The following is a 20666-nucleotide window of genomic DNA, read 5'->3' as shown; positions in this document are numbered from 1 at the left end:
CAGAAAATCACATTGATTTTTAAATAGTTTATTTGCAAATCATGGTGGAAAATAAGTATTTGGTCAATAACAAAAGGTCATCTCAATACTTTCTTATGTACCTTTTGTTGGCAATAACGGAGGCCAAACATTTTCTGTAACTCTTCACTCTTCGCTTGGTGTAAAGAAATCAACTGTGGGAGCAATTATTAGAAAATGGAAGGCATAAAAGACCACTGATAATCTCCCTCGATCTGGGGCTCCATGCAAGATCTCACCCCGTGGCTTCAAAATGATAAGAACAATGAGCAAAAATCCCAGAACCACACGAGGGGACCTAGTGAATGACCTACAGAGAGCTGGGTCCACAGTAACAAAGGCTACTATCAGTAACGCAATGCGCTGCCAGGGACTGAGATCCTGCAATGCCAGACGTGTCCCCCTGCTGAAGAAAGGACACGTCCAGGCCCGTTTGCGGTTCGCTAGAGAGCATTTGGATGATTCAGAAGAGGACTGGGAGAATATGTTATGGTCAGATGAAACCAAAATAGAACTTTTTGGTAGAAACACAGGTTCTTGTGTTTGGAGGAGAAAGAATACTGAATTGCATCTGAAAAACACCATACCCACTGTGAAGCATGGGAGTGGAAACATCATGCTTTGGGGCTGTTTTTCTGCAGAGGGACCAGGACGACTGATCTGTGTAAAGGAAAGAATGAATGGGGCCATGTATCGAGAGATTTTGAGTGAAAATCTCCTTCCATCAGCAAGGGCATTGAAGATGAGACGTGGCTGGGTCTTTCAGCATGACAATGATCCCAAACACACAGCCAGGGCAACAAAGGAGTGGCTTCGTAAGTAGCATTTCAAGGTCCTGGAGTGGCCTAGCCAGTCTCCAGATCTCAACTCCATAGAAAATATGTGGAGGGAGTTGAAGGTCCGTGTTGCCCAACGACAGCCCCAAAATATCACTGCTCTAGAGGATATCTGCATGGAGGAATGGGCCAAAATACCAGCAACAGTGTGTGAAAAGCTTGTGAAGAGTTACAGAAAACGTTTGGCCTCCGTTATTGCCAACAAAGGGTACATAACAAAGTATTGAGATGAACTTTTGGTATTGACCAAATACTTATTTTCCACCATGATTTGCAAATAAATTCTTTAAAAAACAAACAATGTGATTTTCTTTTTTTTTTTTACTCTGTCTCTTATGGTTGAGGTTCACCCATGTTGACGATTACAGGCCTCTCTAATATTTTCAAGTGGGAGAACTTGCACAATTAGTGTTTGACTAAATACTTATTTGCCCCACTGTATATCGCGAAGTAAGTTATTTTTTTTTCTAGAGAGACAGAGCAATTCAAGTTATCTGGTGAAAATTATTCTAGTTTTAATATCGCAATATAATGTCGCAATATATCGCAAATCCCCTCAAAAATCGCAATGATAGTATTTTTTTCTCCAATATCGTTCAGGCCTAGTATATACTGTATCAGCGAGTCATTTGTTTGTTTGTTTTGTTTGCCATGATCACATTGAAGTAAATAGCAGAATTAGCTCTTAATCAATTTCAGGCAAATATTACAAAGTAATTTGGGTACAACAGCTTTACTGATAACAAAATCAATTGAACGTGTTGGTGTTGAAATGTACAAATTACAACATAAACAACATTTATTGGCCAATAATTGCAAATGAGATGGATGATGGAGAAACTTTCCTTAACCACACTTGATTTAGGAAAAACAACACTTTATTATTTGGTGGTGAGCACTTAAATGCATAATCAAAAAAAAAAAAAAAAACTCAATGTGGGTGTGGCTGCTGGCGTGATGATTGATTCTGTTTGTACTTCTCCAACATTTTTTTAAACTTATGATGCACTGTGGAACATTGGCGGTAATAACGCTGATGGATTGTTAAAGTGTCATTAAAAGTGAGTAAATGCTGTTCTCACCCAAGCTATTTGGTTCTTAAGGGTGGTGTATAACCTGAGTGGCACAGTCACAGCTGTGTAACATGGTTGAATGCATAACACACATGACATAATGACTAAAAAAAATGCGCGTATTTATTGGGTAAAATATAATGAAATGAAAATGTTTTGTATCACTCTGCAAATCAAGGAAATTAGATCATAAGTCACACAACATGTTCTTGAATTTGTTGCGCTTTGGAACAAAGCATTATTGGCTTAATTTTTATATCTTGTGACAGTCAGGCAACTCTACTGAACACTGTGACATAAATTGTCTTCTGTGTGACAAACAAGTTTAGAAATTCCCCTTTTTGTGTCCAGCTCAAAAATCCCCGCATTTAAAATGAGACTCTGGGCAATGGGAAATAATTACAGTGCAAAATGGGGTGGTTATGTTTCTATAGTTGCCACATTACAGTTAAAAGATAATTTCAAACGTTTTTTCCCCCCGCAAAACTAGAGGGAGCAACGAGAAAAGATATTACCTTTTATTGAAAAGAAAACTCTGTTGTACTTTGTCTAATGGAATTTCTTAAATACAATACAAGCAGCGCAAAATAAAGGGAACTTTAATATACACTGCTGACCAAAAGTATTGGCACCCCTGCAATTCTGTCAATTTCTCCCAGAAAATGATTGCAATTACAAATGCTTTGATATTAATATATCTTCATTTAATTTGCTTGCAACGAAAAAACAAAAGAAAATGGAAAAAAAAAAAATAATAATCATTACCATATTACGCAAAACTCAAAAAATGGGCGGAACAAAACTATTGGCGCCCTTTGAAAAATCATGTGACGCTTCTCTAATTTGTGTAATTAACAGCACCTGTTACTTTACCTGTGGCACATAACAGGTGGTGGCGATAACTAAATGACACTTGCAGCCAGTTAAAATGGATTAAAGTTGACTCAACCTTTGTACTGTGTCCTTGTGTGTACCACATTGAGCATGGAGAAGAGAATGAAGACCAAATAACTGTCTGAGGACTTGAGAAGCAAAAGTGTGAGGAAGCATGGGCAATTTCAAGGCTACAAGTCCATCTCCAAAGACCTGAATGTTCCTGTGTCTACCGTGCGCAGTGTCATCAATAAGTGTAAAGCCCATGGCACTGTGGCTAACCTCCCTAGATGTGGACGGAAAAGAAAGGTTGACGGGAGATTTCAACATAAGATTGAGCGGATGGTGGATAAAGAACCTCAACTAACATCCAAACAAGTTCAAGCTGTCCTGCAGTCAGAGGGTACAACAGTGTCAACCCGTACTATCCATCGGTGTCTAAATGAAGAGGGACTCTATGGTAGGATACCAAGGAAGACCCCACTTCTGACCCAGAGACATAAAAAAGCAAGGCTGGAGTTTGCCAAAACTTACCTGAAAAAGCCGAAAAATGTTTTGGAAAAATGTTCTCTTGTCAGATGAGACAAAAGTAGAGCTTTTTGGGAAAAGGCATCAACATAGAGTTTACAGGGAAAAAAACGAGGACTTCAAAGAAAAGAACACGGTCCCCGCAGTCTAACATGGCGGAGGTTCCCTGATGTTTTGGGGTTGCTTTGCTTCCTCTGGCACTGGAATGCTTGACCGTGTGCATGTCATTATGCAGTCTGAAGATTACCAACAAATTTTGCAGCATAATGTAGAGCCCAGTGTGAGAAAGCTGGGTCTCCCTCAAAGGTCATAGGTCTTCCAGCAGGACAATGACCCAAAAGACACTTCAAAAAGTACTAGAAAATTGTTTGAGAGAAAGCACTGAAGACTTCTAAAGTGGCCAGCAATAAGTCCAGACCTGAATCCCATAGAACAACTGTGGAGAGATCTGAAAATGGCAGTTTGGAGAAGGCACACTCCAAATTTCAGAGACCTGGAGCAGTTGGCCAAAGAAGAATGGTCTAAAATTCCAGCAGATTATTGTAAGAAACTCATTGATGGCTACCGGAAGCGGTTGTTCGCAGTTATTTTGTCTAAAGTTTGTGCTAGCAAGTATTAGGCTGAGGGTGCCAATACTTTTGTCTGGCACATTTTTGGAGTTTTGTGTAAAACGATAATGAATTTTTTTTTTTTTTCATTCCCTTTTGCATTTTGTCATTGTAAGCAAAATGAATGTATATATCACTACCAAAGCATTTGTAATTACAATCATTTTCTAGGAGTAATTGAGCATTGTCTGACAGAATTGCAGGGGTGCCAATACTTTTGGCCAGCAGTGTATGAATTCATTTTTTCCTGACAAAACAAAAGAACATTGTTTTTCTTTTTTTTTTTTACAGCACAGATGACCTTATGTCATCTTGCCTCACCTGTTGATGCGCTGTCATTGAGCAAGTCACAAGATGTCTAACAGGATTAAGAGCGAGACTAGCTTTATCCAAAAGTAGTCACCATCCAGTCTCCTCGGGCGGGCAGTGGAAGTGTGGTGTCAGCTCTCTGACGCCCCTCCCCCTCCACACCCCAACTTCCTTCTGCTGCAAAGATAAAACTTCCCCCAAGCCTCTAGGTTTGGCTTGCAAACTGTTGTCTTTCTTCTAAAGTCTGAATATGGAAATGAAGGCTAATTATGAACAACACAAGCGCCAGTGGCTTACCGACAATAATTGTTTGTTTTGTTTTTTTTTTTCTTTTTCATTTTCGCGAAGCCTCTGCTTTATCTATTCTTATGTGCAAGTGTGTCTCCCTGTTGATGTCCAGCACCTGGGAGGAAGCAGATGGAGGTGGTGATTACAGTTCAGAGACCCCGAAATAACCTTCCCTCCTCCCTTGCTTTCTTTCTTTTTCCATTCTCTCCTCATATGCAATTTTTCCTCGTAGTTACCCAATCACATTCTGCAAAAATTTTGAGGTTGAGCACAACGCTTTCCAGGAGGCTCATCATTCATTAGTAAAAGTGAAAGAAAAAAAAGATTGTCTTGATAATTTTGTTTAAACTCTGGACTGTACGACCTCAGGTGTATTTATACAGAAAACACGCTGAAGGAATTTGACTCCAGTTTCTTTAAAGTGTGACATTGCGTGTAGTGTGTATGGCTCTGCTCGCTCAGATGAGTAACATTAGCTGTGCATTGCTGTATATGAACACGCGGCCTTTATTATTTCAAACCGCTTAACCCACATCCAATGTACTGAATGTGTGTGGGAGTTCTGTTGTTCAGTAGAAACACGTCAATCATATTTGCCTGGGCCTATCAGCAAGATGCACGGAAAAATACACGCTCCTTTTGAGTTTATTAAAAGCGTTATCACTGATCTTTCTGCAACACCTGGGCACTGGAGGAGCATATAAGCAAAAAGACAAACTACATATTAGATAAACATCTTCAAGCACATTCATGCAAGAGAGAGGCAAAACTGTCACATACAGTAGATGTCCATGATATATAAACTTACATGGACCAGAATCGTCTGTATTTCCCTTTCCTCTGGACTTGAATGCACATTACCAGAGTTGAACAGGAAGGCCAATGTTAGTTCATTCTATGTAGAGGAATTCCCCATAAACTACAATTCTGTAACACCTGCGTTAAAAAAAGACACACCAGTGTTGTTTTTGGCAGCTCTTTTAAATTTTGTTTTTAATGTTTTGGATGGTTTAGTCATGTTTCAGTCATTTCAAAATGTTTTCGTCTTTGTTTAGTTTTGGTCGACGAAATCTCATACAAATTTCGTCTAGTTTTAGTCGACAGTTACTCAATGTTTTCATCGGTAAAATTCAAATACATTTTAGTCCAAGATTAATTAAGGTTTCCAACAATTTCAAATGAACAGACAGACGAGCACATATTGTAGCATCTACAAGGACAACGCCAACTTTGTGATGATAATACACTCAGCATGAAAAGCTCATTAGCTCAAGTTCATTATTTTCAATTAAACCTGCCGAGAAGTCAGAAACTGTATGTAAAAAAAAAGTTGTCCGAGCGTTGAAGATCCTCTAGACCAGTGATTCTTAACGTTACTAAAGGTACTGAACCCCACGAGTTCCACATGTCTTCACCGAACCCTTGGGAATTAGATGATAATTTTTTTTTTTTTTTTTTTCAGTTTCAAAACCGATGTTTCTAAGCTAGCAGGGTAATGACTAGAGGCCGATCGGGTCCGATCACGTCATTTTCAAAGTATCGGAATCGGCAAAACAATATCGACCATGCCTTTTTTTAATATACAGTATATATATATTTTTTAATTAAATCGTTTTCTAATTGTATTTAACGTTACATACATAATATGTTACACTCTTCCAGAGTCTTTAGTTTAGGCTTAAGGTAGGGTTATCAAATTTATCCCAATAACGGCGGTAATTAATTTTTTTTTTTAAATGTATCACATTAAAATATTTAACGCAATTAATGCATGCGCTGCACGACCCACTCACGCATTGTCACGCTCAAGCTGTAATGGCACCGTTTTACCTATATAGAGAAATAAAAGGCAGCATAAAATGAGTAGAGTGAATTTTGGCAGCCTTTGGAGCCTTTTTTTAATTGGCTAAAGCCTGACAATCCCTCTCCCTACGATTAGAAATATCATGGGAAGCAATGTTGGGAAGCAAGGTAGCAATTGATCTTTTTCATAACACCTTATGTTACTTCCCAACGCAGAGAAGATATATCAATTGGTAGCACTACACACAGTCATGGTTCCACTTCCCATCATGCATTTGGGCATGGCTATAGTATCATTTACTGAAAGCTCAACAAATACACTAGATGGCAATATTAAGTCACAATATACAAAGTCACAAGTCTTTCTATCCGTGGATCCCTCTCACAGAAAGAATGTTAATAATGTAAATGCCATCTTGAGGATTTATTGTCATAATAAACAAATACAGTACTTATGTACTGTATGTTGAATGTATATATTCGTCCGAGTTTTATTCATTTTTTTCTTAATGCATTGCCAAAATGTATATGATTGGGAAAAATTATCGGGAATGATTGGAATTGAATCGGGAGCAAAAAAAGCAATCGGATCGGGAAATATCGGGATCGGCAGATACTCAAACTAAAACGATCGGGATCGGCTCGGGAGCAAAAAAACATGATCGGAACAACCCTAGTAGTGACTAAGCAAATTCATGTTCATAGATCTTCACATTTTGACAGCATGTTTTTAAACAGGTCACAATTTGAATCAATGCTGCCAATAGGTCTGTTATACTTCCTCATATGAAGTGAAAGTCCAAACTTGTCAAAAATGTCATTTTTCCTAGAATTTAGCCAGTGTATCAAAATGGGCCCCTAAATTTCTTAACCTTCGCCGAACCCCTTAGACATACTCACCGAACCGCTGGGGTTCGATCGAACCCAGGTTAAGAATCACTGCTCTATACTTACTGACCAGAAAAGCCAAATGGCACTGCCACGATGCAAGCTGACGTACTCCACGTACAATATGATAATGTCATGTCTTCGTCTTGTTATATTGCAGTCTCCCAAGCCATGATTTTAGCTCGACATCGTCATAAAAAATTGTTCGTGTTTTCGTTATCGTCATTGTTGACGAAAACAACACAAAGACATTCCATCATTTTAGCCTCCATAATAAACATCAGTTTCTTTTGATTTCACTTTGACCTCACTTGAACTTTTATTGTTGTGTGCAAAAAAAGCTGCTGATTTCCTTTAAGGACTTTTAAGGACTTTATATTCCATTGTAGGACTTAGAGTTGTCCGATATTATAAAGTAGCCAATAATGTTGGCAGATAAAAGCATTTTAAAATGATGTCTGATAATATCGACATCGGGTTTTCATTATCGATTTTGGGCCAATCATAGACTTCACTATCAGTTGACGGGGCGCGGGGCCGCTCCAAAGAGGGCCTAGTTTCAAAAACTTAAAGTTCAAATATTTTCAAAACCAAAGTTGCAAGCAACCTAAAACCAAAACAGGCACCTGCCTGGGGCAAATATGAGTCTCCATGAGCAGCAGCATCCAAAAATTTAAAGTCGTTCCCTAATAAAATCCAATTATTCTTTATACAAGTATAACAAAACATGGCAAAAAATGGCTATAAAATTCACAGATTTTATGCTAGATGCACAAAAATCGCCAAATGCTGAGATAATCACCTACTATATTTTCAGGTTAAATAGCAATATTAAACATATAAGTTTTTGCCCGAAATGGCGACTTATTTTATTTACTGCAATTTTGACATAAGTTTTCAACAGCTAATAAATCATTCAGTTCTCGCATCAGAAACTTAATACTTGAGGAAGTAAAGCATAATCATCTTAATTGTACTCAACAAAGCTAATTTTGCATTTTTCTATAAACAATCACAACTTATTTAGGTTGAATTCCGATGTCACTATTTCCTCAGCACGTCTGCCGGCTATTTGGCTCTGGTTGTTTTTAGATTAAAATTTTATATAAAATAAAACACGTGAAAGCCGAATTTTTTTTTTTTTTGTACAGACGTAGAAATGTCTTAATTACTATTTTTTTGTCCAAAAAACGGGCATTTGGCCGAAAATTACCTGATTATTTGAAGTTACGCTATTGTGTATGGATACAAAATCCAACAAGGCGGCCATCACAAAACAAAATTTTTGTAAATAAATGCGTAAACCCTGGAATTTTATGAACGTAAAACAGTCTAGATTCTTGGTGAAAAGCAAAAAAACGGGTAGTTATCATTCATTTTACGTAAATATTTCAAACTTATTAACTAACTACTAATTACCTCAGTCTTCGACCAAATCGGCGACCTTGAGTGCCAGAAAGGCGCCTTCAAATAAAATTTATTATTACTATAAATCTCTCTTCAGACACTCCTGCCTGCTTGTATGCAGTAAAACTTTTGTCCTGTTTCCACCTAAACCTGGCGTTAGAACACAGCATGTGTTTGAGTTTATCGCAGTGAAGGCTTCCGCGACTCTGCCTAGCCTTGCCCCCAACGGGAAGACGTTGCGCAATGTCTATAAGAGCTGTCTCGTCAACTGATAGTAAAGTCTAATGACCAATATATGTGTTGCCTTCAAAGTGAATGTAGAAGCCTTTGTACAAGGGCTGGTTACAGCTTTGCATGCTTATTGACCATTAGATGTCTCAAAACTTAGATGCTTGGGATTTGTTATATGAGCTGACCATTTAGATTCATGTTGCAAAATGAACAATAAGTGATTGAAAAATACTGAATATGTCAAGTGCAAGACCGCATATATCACTTTGATATCGGTATCGGATTTTGGGGGTTGGATAAGATCGGGATATTGGTAAAAAAAAGTAATTATCGGACAACTCTATCAGGACTGCATGAATGAAGGGATGGTTAGTAGGTTAATTAGTAGTCTCCTATGCTCTCATTAGTTGAAATAGTGGGTCGCGAAATGATGTAGTCACTATCCAATGGTGCTGAACTGCTTTGGATTTGTGGTGTGCTTATAATTAGGGGTCATGAAGCTTGTTTTATTTTGTTGTCTTCTTGTTCACTATTCTTCTTGTCCTTTTGATGGACTTCAAAATAGGTGAACGCTGTGGTGCTGAAGCTTGCGGGCATGTACAGTATATGTTGTGAAATAATGTTATGATGATTACACCTTCTTATTCGTGCATTTTCTTTATTTTAATGACTATTTACATAGTAAATTCGCACTGAAAGTAATAAAACTATGAATGAAAACGTGTGGAATTATGTACTTTGCAAAAAAAGGTGGAATAAGTAAAAACATGTTTAATATTTTAGTATCTTCATTTTTGCACACTCTTGGCATTCTCTCGATGAGCTTCAGGATCAGGATGTAGTCGCCTGAAATGGTTTTTAGTTCACAGGTAAGCCTTATCAGGTTTAATTAGTTGAATTTCTTGCTTTTATCAATGGGGCTGGTTCCTTCATTTGTGTTGCATTGAATGAGGTGTGTCCAAACCTTTGGCTTGTACTGTACTGTACTGTGCTGTATATTATTTTGCTCCAAGCGGCCAAGTCCTATTCGTCACACAAAAAAGCTCTGATTTGTCCCTTCATTGAAAAATTATAGACAGACTAAGCTTTCTGTTTTACTTCATTTTACCATTCTTTAAAGTATGTTATATGGTATAACACAATCCTGACCAACTGTGAGCCCATTATCGTAGATGGCACTTGGGTAGTGAGAGATCTGCGACTATCGATTGCCTCCAGCTGTACTGTCAATACCCCAGTCGAATTCCGACACGGTGGACTAATGGTCTCATGGGCCGGTGGCAGCCAGATGCACACCCGCCCACACACACACACACCATCCCACCACCTCGGGATATAATGAACAAAACAATCCATTAATACATCAATACATGACAACCTGGGTTTACCTGCTGCCTCAGCCATTTCACATTTGACCAATGTTTTGCAACTTGCAACACACATTTTCTGTCCAGCCTTTTGCATTTCCATCTGATTTTCCATATCGCATTAAGCCAAAGAAACATGGGAAGGACAAATAAGGTGTTGGGGATCAGTGAGGCTAATTTCACATGCTCTCCTGAGGTCTAACATACAGCACACATTCACTTTTTTCCTCGCCTGGTTTAACAAGATTTATTCCTGTGACTGTCCAACAGTCAAGTTGTCTGCAGTGCACTCTCATGGTCGTTTAACAGCAGGGTAATGGTGTGTATGGTGCTGCTTGACTGCTCCCCGGCTCTAGTCGCCCTGGAGGAGGGTGTTAGGGAACATGGGAGGCGGGGGGAACCCTCCCAGATCACATGGGCAAAGCCCACTTTGTAAGAGAGAGAGGATAGAATGAGGTGACAAAAGACCTTTTGTGGATGCAAGTTTACGGCATTAACCTCTTTCTCCCCCAGCATCACATGAAGAACAAGAAACTACTGTGGCAACTTAGCGCTAGCCTGAGGCTGCGTGTTTGATTATGCACTGTGTGTGTGTGTCAGGGGGTGTCCAGGATGTTTGCCCCCGGGAGTCTTGTGACTGAGCTGACATTCTGAGAAATGGGGAGTGTGGTCAGCTGTTGTCAAAATGCCACAAAGGAGAGGATTTGCAAGACAGGCCCGCTCTGCACTTTTTGGACATTAGTGTCAGAATTAAGAGAAACTGAGGTGGGTTGTCAACATGCATCTCGGCTTGATTAAAGGGCGAAAATGATTACAGTTGTAATTTTAAAAAATGGCCAATGGATTAAAAAGCACATCAGTTTCATTTGTGTGTATTCACCTGTCCACTGCTGTGAAGTGGAGTGTGTTCCAATGTGTTGAGTATGGGTGTGTATGTGATGACTGCCTTGTTGCCTATGGCCTCTACAATGAGACATATGTCAGCCAGAACCACGGCATCAACACCTGACCTTTAATAAGATGCATGCAAGTGTAAAATTCATGAGCTGCAACACTTATTTGTATTTTTTTAACATTATGTCTTCTGTCATTTAGATGCATTAATAACCACTAGGTTTTAATCATTTAACGGATCCTTTTTTTTACACAACCCATTTCAACAGTTTTTTTCTAATCCCTTCATCCTCTGTGTTCTCTCCATTTTTACTCGTCGTTGTCTCGCTCTGACATTTTGTGACACTCCCTCCCCGGGGCAGCCATCACTTCAGATGAACATCGCGTGTGACAGGCCAGCTTTGTCTTTTTAAGCCATTAGCACTTCCTCTCCTCCCACCTTGCCATCACCCCCACCAGTTTACATTTTATGCCCTCATTTTTGTTTGGGTGAGCACATCTTTCACTTCTGACCTGACAAAGGTGCATACAAACCATTTTGAAACGTTGACATCTGATTTACAAAGAATTGAGTGATGTAAGTAGAAATAATCTATTACATGTTCTTACCAGCAATATTTAACTTTTAAAGTTTGTGATGCTTGAGAGCACTATTTTCCTCAAAATATTTGATCCAAATACAAATTGTACAACCTCAGGTGCATTCAACTTTGAAGTTAAACTATAATCTACGTCGGCCGATGGTGACATTGACTCTCTAGTCTGACTTTATTGATAGCCATGTCGAATGTGCTTTACTTACAGGTAAGCAAGATTTAATGAGATTTTCCAGTTGGAGAGTTATTTGGCAGTGTACCTCCCTCCCTCTTAGACCCATGTAATTCTCCTTGCTTTGCACTCCCCCACAGTAAACTGTCAGGCCTAATACAGGAAGGAATGTCCAGTCACCTGCTCCTAAAATGCAACAGCCCTGTGCTACACTAACCTAATATAGACCTGCACCACCAAGCAGGTTGGATAACGCTATTATTGCTCATTGCGTATATTTAAACACACACCTCACCGTTCCCCTCCCTCAACTGTAAGGCATAGTCTGACACAGTGGAAGTGAAAATCACAATGCAAGGCTCAGAGCTGATTTCAAAAGTCAAATGAAGGGACGTAAACGTGAATGAATTTTCAGTAACATGAGTCGAGAGTGATTAGAAAAAGATTTAAAATAGGAGTCATCCATTTCTTTTTTTTTAAAGGGCTCATCCTGTTCATGGACATGGCTCGAATCTTACTCAGCAGACGTTTGCCGATTTTCCACCTGGCCTGGCTCCCAATTCCAAGTAGTACAACTAAAATCTGGAAATCGGAATCCGTGCAACATCAATTCATTAGTCTTGACCAGAAAAATTCTTGGTGGATATTGGGGATTCCCACTCCCGTGTGTTGATAACAAAGCACAGGATTGTTAGATATTGATGTTTGACAGATCAGGGCAAATGTTTATTATGCATTAGGGGCACCTCACAATACGATACGATGTGCGATACAAAGCTCACAATAACGATGATGTCATGATATGGCGATACAACGATTATCGTTACATTGGTCAGGAAATCATTCCACAAAACAACCAATAAAAAGAAAACCACGCTATCTTCTACAGGTGGGAATCTTGGGGCAGCTAACGATTCAATTACGATTCAGAGGCTATGATTTGATTCTAAATCGATTATTGATGCACCCCCCCACACCCACCCGATTTTAATGTTTCATACATTACTTCCAAAACTGTTCAAAAATCTTCTCAGGCTAAACCAAACCAACATTTCAGTATCACATTAACAGTTCAAAACAGTAAATAAAATACTGGTCCCCATTCTGTATCAGCAGCTTTAAACTACATTCAATTAATTTAATGTTGTGAATCAACTATTAAATTGGTTTAAATTGCTGCCGCTATTCCGTAATTTCCCTTCTGTCTACTTTCAACATGTGAAAGTTTTAAAACTGTTTCAGCATTTAGATAGAAGAAGAAGAAGATAGATTCAAGTCAAGATTTTGCCGATTTAAGAGTATTTTAGAAAAATTTATTTTGGTTCGCTACAACAGAGCCTTCCAGAGAAGTCTACTGCTTTAAGATGGCGGCTGTTTACTAACGCCAGCAAGTCTGTCATTGTGCATCTATTGTTTTTTTATCTACCGGCATGAGTTGAACATGATATTTACTCTCGGTCCGTTCCTCATTGCGTCCAAAGCCCGCGCTGACTGTGTTTTAGTTCAGCTTTACCTGGTATAATTAAATAATCGGAATTTGGATGTTTGTGAATGGTTCTCGAGACTTCCACGGCCCAATCGCGAATAATCTAAGAATCGGAAATTTCGCACGGCTCTACTATCTTCATCCTTCTGGTGTAAGTTTATCACTTGTAGACGTCCAATCCTTATGAGCTGGGAGGGTGGCAGCGAATGAACCTCTCCCGCGTCAAACGGGCCCCTCCCACTTCTGTGGTTACGGTTAGTGGCAGCAAGCCAATGCCACGCAACGAGGTCATTTTGGGCCATTTCAGGCATTACCTGTTGATTTCCAGTCACTTCAAGTTGATATTGGGGTATTTTATAAAACATTAATTCATAAACGGGTATGAATAGACAATGACATAAACACAACTGGAAGTGACCTGTAAATGCCCTAAAATTAACAGAACTGACCTCTGAATGCTCCAAAATCAGAAAGAGTGACTGCGAATGCTCTGGTTTCGAACATACGTTCATTCACCCTTCCTGGTCTTAATGGATTGGGCGTCATGCGCCGTCAATGGCAACCATAGAGTTAACTGAGACATTATTATGGTGGAAGATTTTGGTAGCAACTTGTTGGTTCCTTTTTTTTTTTAAATACTAAAACCTTTTTAAATTATATCTTAATTCTTGGCATGAACATATCGATAACCTTTTGGGATCTAAAGTATCACGATACATCACCATTTCGATATTTTGTCACACCCCTTTTACGCATCACCTCAATGAAAGCCCATCTGGCACAATCATATGGTCCTACCACAGTCTTAATACTTGTACGCCAACTGGATAAGTACTCAGAGGCAAAAGAAGCCATCGCAATTCTTCTTTGTGATTTCTACGAGGAAAATTAGGATCAGCTGAAGAAAGTGCTGTCGCTCTTTCAGTCCAGCTTTCCTTTGAAGAACCTGCTAGAAATTCTTGCCGCAGTGAGGAAAACACTGGCCAGCTCATCTTTCCAACTTTTGTGAAGATGGTAAGAACACTGCCAGTGACAACAGCTTCAGTGGAAAGATCATTTTCAAAACTGAAGATCATAAAGAACAGTTTCATGAGTACGTGGGTGGAAGAACAATCTGACTTTCTCATGCTTGTCAATGAGCAAGACATTAGGTGAATTCTTCTCCCTCCACTCTCTTTTTAAATATTTGTAAATCATTTTCGGGGATGGTCGTCTTTGTTTTCTTGTTATAAACATACGCCCTAAGAATGTCTACACATGAGCCTGACTAAAATGGTCTTCACATGCTTAGACAGTATCTGCCAACCAAATAATATAGTTGTCATTTGTGCTCAGAATAAAAAAAAAAGCATGCTATGTAATGGATGCAAGTGTCTATTTAAACAGTCTAGATACTTTTAAGCAATGACTCTAATAATATCTTTACAGAGCATCCACTCAAAATGTCAACCTGAGATGAGACACAAAAATCAAAAAGAGAAATGGCATCACGATACTACTCTGAAGCTTTCATAGTACATTAGACTACAGCTGCAGACTGAATGGGGTTTGACAGCAGAGGTGACAGGGACATTTAATTTTCCCCACGGCACTTAAATGAGGTTTGATGGAGACAACCGCCAACTAAGATGGGTTTGCGTTTCATTGTTTCATTGTCTTCTCTGGAAATACAAAGCTTTAAAGATGCTAACAAATGTATATAATTATGCTTTCCCATGTATTCATAAGTGTGTCTCATGTTTTGTAGAGAGTCCCGGTGCTTTTCCATATCTCAGCCAGATTATGTGCAACTTTTTTTTTCATACCGTAATTTTTTTTTTTCATACCGTAAATAGCCAAGCTGGCTTACTGGTAGAACATTCCGACACCACAGCCTACTATACTACAGTAATTTCTGGAATATAAGGCGCACCTGATTATAAGCCGCTACCCAACAAATTTGACAGGAAAACAGCATTTCTTCATAGATAGCCACACTGGGCTATAAGCTGCAGCTGTCCTCACTGTTCTAAGGGATATTTACACCAAAGGATGTTAACCAGGAACACTTTATTTGACAGCAGCATCATAAGACTGTCATAAGAACAATTGAACCACCATGAAGCTTTGAACCAATTGGCTGCTAAGCTTCTTTTGGCCATCACTGCGCCCTTGGAGGAGACAGTCAACCTCTGCTGCCAGCTGCTGTCATCACTGTTGTTATCCAACATTCCTCCTAGCATGCATTGCAGTGCTACAGATGTAAATAACAATCAAAATTCATGTTCTATGCTAATTATTTCTTCAGTTACTGTTCCAGTTGTTTCAATAATTGCTAGTTATGGTATTTTCTGAACTCATTTGACAGTGTCCCCATAAGACTGTCATAAGACCATCATAATTACCACATGACACTGCCATGAGCATTAATGAATGCTTATGACAGATGTCATTTTGTGTCATCCGGCAAATTATCTCACTTTTGAATGGATGTAACAGATCCAAGCTGGACATAAATGGAGTTTGTGACCTAATTTATAGGGGTTCACGATATCCATTTTTTGAAACCGATACCGATATCGATAACTTACTGCTCCTTAAGACCGATACGATAATCGATAATATATATACATATATATATATATATATGTACAGTGGGGAGAACAAGTATTTGATACACTGCCAATGGGAAAACCCATTGGCAGTGTATCAAATACTTGTTCTCCCCACTGTGTATATCTATATATATACAGTATATATAATTTTTCAATGTATATTCACCTGAGTTTTTGACACCTGTAGGTAAAAAATACTAGATTTGCCTTTGACAAAACCAGAATTTTCATGATGACATGAACATTATTATAATGAACAGGTTTTGTGCTTTGTCAGCAGATAAAACATTTGGTGCAACAGAAGAGGAGACGTTTGCCGTCTTGGTCCATGAAACAACTTTCTTAACCTGGCAATTATAGGGCAGAAAGCCAAAAGGCCTCTTAATAACTTGTAAACATAACACTGTAAAATGCAAACATTACTAATTGCCATAGTAAGGTTCATCACTCAGTGATGGAAAAATAAGGCCTCTAGAAAAGTAACAAAACTTTGCATACTGGCAAAACAGGAGTGGAAACAAACGCACACATCCCAATCTACCGACACCGTGCCAAAATTAATATTCACAGGCCCGACAATATATAATGTTATTGGATTTATTGGGATGACATCATAATTCCTATTATCGGACCGATAATTATCGTATCGATATTTACTGTGCACCTCTACTAATATACCGGATGAAACTGAATGATATCTGCCATAAGCATTCATTGATGCCTATGATAGTGGTAGAAAGAAATAAGTGAATAAGTAAATAAGTAGTAAGCTTATGGCAGTCTTATGATACCGCTGTCAAATACAGTGTTACCTATTAACAGAAAAAAATCAACAAATAAACCGCACTGGACTATAAGCCGCAGGATTCAAAACGAGGGAAAATCGCAGAGGTTTATAGTCCAAAAAGTACGGTACTTATAGCTCATGGCTGAGTTATACTGTACATATATATGTATATTTAGTATAGTATGGGGGTTAGGTATTTGCTTGGGTCACTTGTGATGACCTGTACTTTTTAAATGCTCTATAAGAACACACAGTAGCTGCCACTTAAGTGTTACCGCTATTACCACAGATTGTGCAGTCTCATCTCACCCACAACATAAACATGATAGACGTTTATCTGCGAGCTCCAAGCAGGTCCCATTTATAGTATCCATAAGTAGCACCTATTGAAGGATGCACAGTGCAACAGAGTGTGTGTATAATCACTGTGCTCACTATTGTGAGAGAAAAATACCATATTTAGCTCAACCCCACAGAGGTGTTTTAAAGGGAACCTCGGACTTTAACGACTTGCAGGCTCTAATAAGCCACAATTGTCCTCTTTTACCAAAATATGTCATTAGAAACATAAAATATTGCCATTGATTTAAAATCTATAATATTTAGTACATGTTTTGACCTATGGAGGGCACCATGTTTTATGGACGCTCGGGGTTATGACGTAGATTGTCACTGTCATTCGATGAATACTACCAGGTTACTGCAATTCCTTCTACGTGGCGAGACGTCCAATACATGCGCTCATTGGTTAAATGGGGTGATTACTTACTATTTGTGTTTTTATTGAGTATTTTATTGCCCTTTCATTGTCTCAAAATACTTTTAAGCATGGTGTTCTTGTGCTAGCTTTAAAGCAGATTGTTGATCTGCTGACCACATTAGTCAAGTAGCTTATTTAAACAACCCTTATTTGATATTACTACGTTTAAGTATTTTCTTAAGGCATCTTTAGTATGTTCTGTCTGTATGAATCTAAACAAAAACAAGATGAAAGTGCACAGTAGTACTTTGGGTATCAAAATCGCCTCTTGTAAGACGTTTCGCTGGTGTAGCGCAATTGGGCAGAACACCGTTTTTTATTCCCACTCACGTCATGTCCCATCCCGTCTCTCCAGTTCATTTTGCTTTTGCTGCTCGTTTTGTGATATATCGACAGTGCTGTCATGCTCATTAATGTCCCTCTCGGGTTCAATTTGAAAGGGTTGAACAGATTACATGTTTATGTTGCTATGGTCATACTCTGGAAGCGTAACCATGTGACGTCACCGCCCTGCGATGTCAACAATATTGGCGAACTAGTAGTTAAACTAATTTTACAAATTGTATAAAAATGAAAACATCAAGAGGGGTTTCAATATCAAATTATTTTAACTCATAATAACTTTTTTTTTTAAGAACTACAAGTCTTTCTATCCGTGGATCCCTTTAACTATAGTAACATATATAAAAAGGACAGTTGTTTGATTTAATCAGCAAAGTACATTGACTAGGAAAGAAAGCTTTAAAATGCCTTGATATGCAAAGTACACAAAGGACATGGCAAAGAAAAGTTATTAAAGGTTTGGCTTCTCCTAACAAAAACTGACTTCCCAGTTTCATCATCATGCAGATTGGGAAAACAATAGCTGCCATTAACATTAGTCCGACTCTTGTCATGGAAAGTACTCATCAGACAACAAACAGATGAACGACCCACGGAGGCCAATTAACTACTGTGCTAAAACCTTGATCTGTGCCATTATAAGGACAAGAGCCCTTGTCTGAACTCATTAAACCAAGAAAGAAGCTTAACAGGTTGTTGAATAGACTGAAGCAAAGTCATCGAGTCATTTCAGTAAGAGTCTAAACACATACGGGAGACTAAAAAAGGCACTTTCACATTAGACTAAGGCTGAACGATATTTGAAAAAACTGACATTGCTACTTTTAGGGGGTTTACGATATATTGGGATATATATTACGATATTAAAATTGGAAGAATTTTTACCAGATGACTTGAATAGCTCTGTTTGGGAAGACATTGGTTGACTCACTATGATCACATTGTAGTCATTAGAGATGTCCCGATCCGATTACGTGATCGGAAATCGGGCCGATCGCGCCATTTTTCAGTGGATCGGAATCGGGTGAACGATATTTGAAAAAACTGACATTGCGACTTTTAGGGGGTTTGCAATATATTGCGATATTAAAACTGGAAGAATTTTCACCTGATGACTTGAATAGCTCTATTTTGGAAGACATTGATTGACTCACTATGACCACATTGTATTTATTAGAGACATCCCGATCTGATCACGTGATGGGAAATCGGGCCGATCGCGCCACTTTTCAGTGGATCGGAATCGGGTGAAAAGGTTCGGGTTTTATGTTCTTCTGCTTCATGCTCGTACAGCTTCTCACCCCTTCTCCTGCTAAGCAGTGCAACCAGTGGTGTTACCAGGATGCCGGGTGTGGGTGGGAATTGGTCTTACCTGGGGGGCAAAAAAAAAAAAAAAAAAAAAAAAGCTACAATGCTCAATTAGGTGAAATCCAGCGTAGGGCTACTGCACCTTAAAACATGTTTTGTTTTCTCCTTGAGATAACTGTTGTTGTGATTTGGTCTAAACAAATAAAAGTTGATTTGATTTTATTTGACTTAGAACACATCCATAACTGAACAGTATGGACATGCAGGTGACAATGTTTTTTATTAGTTAACCTATTGTGGTTCTTCAGTTTTATTGTTATTATTATTATTATTATAGTTATTCTTTGTTCCGCAGCCCTTTTGAGCTAAAAACAAACAAAAAAAAAAAACTTTTGAGCCCGACTTTGACCCCCTCAGAATGCTTCAAAACTCACCAAACTCAACAGCCAGGTGAACACTGGTGAAAACTTTGATAAAATGTAAAAAAAAAAAAAAAAAAAAAAACAGCCCCGAGGAACAAAACCAACATTTCATTTTATTTATTTTTTAAGGTGAAAGAGGAACTAACAAAGCAAAGGTTAAAACTTAGAACACATCGGTACTATATGAATGGGATACGACACACGTAGTTCTACGATTAAAGGCACAAATGTGTTAATCATCGTTAAGATTGGTACACAGTCTGAATTGTGCTGTGGCAACTCATTCATTGTGTAAGTGATAGTTGTTCTCTGCAGCATGAGCCTCAAAGGGAGAAAAATCGGATCGGGACTCGATATCGGCAGATTCTCAAAATCAGGTGGCTCCGACTCGAGTGCAAAAATATGCGATCAGGACATCCCTAATATTCATATAATACAGTTTAATCCAGGAAGGAATCTATCTAATCTAAGGAAGTTTGTATATAAAACGGATCCAGAAAGTCATGTCTCTGCACAATTGCTGCTTTTATGAAGAAAAACTTAGGTTAACATATCGCACGTCCGTTTAAAATGGACCAAACAGTTCTAGTGTAAAAATGCCCTAAGCACATCTCATATTCATGTAAATGATTATTCTTGTAATGAAAACTGTAAAAACATACAAATACTGTATGTACAATATATAGAGGGTGATCTTCTGATTGCACTGTCCTTTTTTTTTTTTTTTTTCTTTTTTAATTTTTATGTTCTTCTTTGTCTATGACAATAAATACTGATTAAGATATTTGAGTCCTCTATGTCTGTAACATTAAGTCCATCTTTTAGTGTGGAACTAATATTCGCTCATAGATAGAAAGAAGGCAATGCATCGTAAACTCTTGCGAGGTTGGCATTGGCCTTGTCTGACATGTCACAAACTTTTATTGGCTCAACTTTGCCTGAGCAAAGGGTAATTGGCATGGGGAAAATCAGAAGGAAGTAAAGTGTTGGTGCTGTTTTGTTTTCACGGCTACATATATCGCTGTACTACTTCAAACACATATTGTCAGAACCAAATGACCCGGCAAATTGTAGGT

The 20666-nt window shown here is 38.5% G+C and overlaps 2 protein-coding genes across 3 annotated transcripts in view; one reads left to right on the top strand and one right to left on the bottom strand.

The window, feature by feature from the left end:
* zeb1b (zinc finger E-box binding homeobox 1b) overlaps positions 1 to 20666 on the top strand; it is a 116779-nt gene that overhangs the window by 31626 nt on the left and 64487 nt on the right. The window contains exon 1 of one of the 2 annotated variants that reach the window (XM_057824602.1): positions 6852 to 10994. The exons of the other annotated variant lie outside the window; for it this stretch is intronic. The gene's annotated coding sequence lies outside the window, so the exon portion shown is untranslated. Of the gene's footprint in view, positions 1 to 6851; positions 10995 to 20666 lie in introns of those variants that run through there. 2 annotated transcript variants of the gene reach the window in all.
* znf438 (zinc finger protein 438) overlaps positions 1 to 20666 on the bottom strand; it is a 195556-nt gene that overhangs the window by 158989 nt on the left and 15901 nt on the right. The window lies entirely within an intron of this gene.

The sequence above is a fragment of the Corythoichthys intestinalis genome, chromosome 20, assembly GCF_030265065.1.
Source record: "Corythoichthys intestinalis isolate RoL2023-P3 chromosome 20, ASM3026506v1, whole genome shotgun sequence".
Classification (NCBI taxonomy): domain Eukaryota; kingdom Metazoa; phylum Chordata; class Actinopteri; order Syngnathiformes; family Syngnathidae; genus Corythoichthys; species Corythoichthys intestinalis.
Note: the sequence above shows the minus strand (reverse complement) of the source record. Positions and strands in the feature narration are given on the sequence as shown.